The following is a 3,694-nucleotide window of genomic DNA, read 5'->3' as shown; positions in this document are numbered from 1 at the left end:
ATCCGTGACTTTTCTTTGAGGAAATGGAAGAGGAGGCTTAAATGGAGGAGGTGGAATGTAAGGAGCTTCACTCTCTTCTACTTCACCTCCATCTTGAGGTTGAGGGACCTTGGGCTTGGGATCCTCTAACTCTTTACCACTTCTAAGAGTTATTGCATTCAGTTGGCCTCTTAGATTTAATTCAGGTCGCCCAGAAAGTTGACCACTTGGCCTTGGAACATTAGCTGCCTGCTGAGCTAGTTGTTGCTCTAGAATCTTCAAATTCTTTGCTTGAGAACGTACCTCCTTGGTTAGAGTTTTCATGGATGTAGCAAAGCTCTCAATAGCGGTCTCCCAAGAGGGTCTTTGGGAAGGTTGTGATGATTGTCCTTGGTAAGGAGAAACTTTGGGTTGAAAACCAGGAGGTGGCCTTTGGTGTGCTTGATTGTTCCCATAAGAGAGGTTGTTGCGATTGCCCCAACCTTGGTTATAGGAGTTAGAGTAAGGATCATTCTTAGGGCCGTTGTTGAAGTTATTCATGTAGTTCACCTCTTCTTCTTGGGATGCGTTTTGAGAAGCATATATTTGGCAAGATGATATGGTATGATCACCTCCCCCACAAAATTGGCAAACCACATTCGAGACAACTTGAGAAGGACCTCCCTCCTTCTTACCCTGAGACCTGCTCATCTGTAACTTCAACTGCTTTATCTCATGAGCCATAGCTTCCATTCTGGCTTGTTGGCAAATCTCATCATCAACCTCGTAGAGACCACCCGTTCTCTTAGAAGTAGGAATAGAACGAACATCATTATAATAATGAGTGTGTTGGGCAATTTCCTCAATCTTCTCCCAAGCTTCATCAATATGCATCTTCATGATAGTACCTCCAGATGAGGCATCAAGGAGCAGCCTATTAGTATTGTCCACGGCATTGTAGAAGGTGTGCAACAACACCCACTTATCTTGTCCATGATGAGGACAATACAGCAAAAGTTCTTTAAAACACTCCCAACCTTCATACAGTGATTCCCCATCCTTCATCTGAAATGAACTGATCTGATTCCTCATCTCTGTGGTCTTCTTTGGTGGGAAATACTTGGTTAGGAATGCTTTAGCTAGCCCATCCCAAGTATTGATAGTGCCTTGAGGCAAAGCCTGGAACCATGCTTTAGCTCGGCCTCTAAGGGAGAATGAAAAGGCACGCAAATAAAGCGCATCCTCAGAGACATCATGAATCTTCACCGTATCTATAAGTTCCAAGAAAGTGTTGAGATGTTGGTGAGGATTCTCGGACGGTAGGCCTCCAAATTGATTTTGCTGAACCATATTAATCAGAGATGGCTTCAGCTCAAAGTTACGAGCAGCTACTGGAGGCCGGACTACACCAGATGTGGGTCCTTGGTGATGAGGCAGCACATAGTCACCCAAAGTTACCGGCTCTGGAGGATTATTTTGCACTTGAACCTGCTCCAGTTGGTGTTGTAGATCCGCCAATTGTTGTTGTTGGCGAGCCATCAACTCTTGTTGTTCCTCCATAGCTCGGGCTCTAGTCTCTCTTTGCTCTCTTAACCCTCTATGAAGAGCACGCTCGGGCTCAGGTTCGTAGTCGCGTAGTGTACCACTGCTCAGAGCTCTTCGCATCAGCTAGGAGAACAAATCTGAAACCAAAGACACAAGAAACAAAATCAAAAACAAAATGAGACTTAATCTATTGGTTGCTCAAATCAACCAATACTAGCGATAGTCCCCGGCAACGGCGCCAAAAACTTGATGCGGATAAATCCAACACTCGCAAGCGAACGAGTTCGGTTATAGTATCAAGGTGTCGAACACAGGGACTATGTAGTATCAATTGTTATGCCAACGAATAGACTAAGCCAAAGATCACGGAGTGAATAGTTTATGACCGAATTCAAACTAACAAGTAACACGAAGTTATCAACAGAGAAAGACTTCCAAGGTTAGGATCCCCACTATGATGTTTCAATGAGATTAAGACGATATATGGTTAACTTCCGAACTGAATGTCGTTCGAAGGACCAACTATCTAATGTCAGCACTACCTCTTCTCAGACGATAAGTGCATGTTCGACTAGCAATCACTCTCGTGCAAGGCTATCCTAAACTAGACCCTTTACGCTTCTTAGAGATCAAATGACAAACAAATCAACTTCCGCTCTCGCGCTCCGCATAATCTATTCAATCATCCATCAACTACGATAGTTAAAATTCCACTAGAGAAATTAGATCACTCTCATGCAAATAATTCTCAAGTTCTCCCTAGGGATCTAACATGAATTGACAAATGTAAACTCAAATAATCAATCCCTAAAATCAAAATCTCCTCTCGGACTCAAATGATAGTAGGATTTCCTATTACAATAGTATTAGGGCAATAAGCATCCTAAGAGAGAATCAAACTTCATTCAAATGAACAATCAACCAAAAATCATCATAAAAACTCATCTACTCCATCATAGGGTTTACCCAACCATGGAAATTGAAGCTTAGCTAGACATGGAGAAGGAAAAAATCAAATTCATTGTAATAAACAACATACCATTCAACTTCAATCCAATCCAAGTTATCCAATCCACAAGCTTTCTCTTAGGGTTTTTAGATCTCCAAAAGTTTTCTAATACCCAAAAAGGTCTCCCCCAAGAGTCCCCAAGTAATTTTCTATTTATACCTAGGTTAGAAGAGGAAGAATCGTCCTGACGCGGCCCGTAACTCGGCCGAGTCTCAGGCCGAGTTACGTGGAAATTCAGCATTTCGGAACATGTTTACAGCCCACAACTCGGTCCACAACTCGGCATGAGTCAGGGGCCGAGTCTCACTCTGCGAAGGGTGATTCTATGGTGTTCTAACTCGGGCCACAGCTCGGCCGAGTCTCACTCTGTATAGGCTTCACATCAATCTTCTTTTACTCGTTGCACCACACGTTCTTGACCCCGGCATTGCACATCCAAGTCATCCACATGAGCGTCCCCAAGATATAGTCCACGATCATCAAAGACGCCTCGAATTCATCCTGAAAACACACAACGCAAGGGTAGACTCTGAACACTAGAAATCTAAACGAAAAAGAAATAAGCCTATCAAAAATAAAACAAAACCAACCTAATGAGAAGAAATAAACATGCCCTAAACTAGCCTAAATGCAAGTTATCAAGTAATCAATGAAAGTATTGAATGAGATGTCTGAAGGAACAAGACAATTAGGGTCGTTTTCACCTACACGAGGAGTACATGCTGTAAACTCCTCCAGTTTATCTACAAAGATCTCCGAGCTAAAGGTGATGGTAAAGAGACTAGCACTGAAAGACACATCGTAGCAGTTGAAGTCGTGTGGAATTTGTGGTGATCCTCTACATCCTATAGACATGTGCCTAAAGCTGCAAGAAGAGAACCCATAAATAAATGCAATTGGTAATTACGGTCCTTCTTCCCCAAGAGCCTTTCCCTACAACAATTATGATCCACCAAGATGGAACAATCAGAATCAAAGGTATGAGAACAATGAGCAATACCAACAGCTTTAAGCCAAGGCCATCCCATCAAGATTGATGGCCTAGCATAGAGGATCTTCTCTACTCCTTTCGATGAGACATCTAGACTATTTAAGAAGATGAAGACACAAATTAATGTCGTTCTTGAAACTGCAGTTCTGCAAAATCCATGGCCACAAAAGCCATCTTCAATGAATTTCCCA

Source organism: Phyllobates terribilis, unplaced genomic scaffold (genome assembly GCF_046119375.1).
Source record: "Phyllobates terribilis strain yellow unplaced genomic scaffold, ASM4611937v1 Scaffold_4534__1_contigs__length_59799, whole genome shotgun sequence".
In the NCBI taxonomy this organism is placed as follows: Eukaryota; Metazoa; Chordata; class Amphibia; order Anura; family Dendrobatidae; genus Phyllobates; species Phyllobates terribilis.
Note: the sequence above shows the minus strand (reverse complement) of the source record.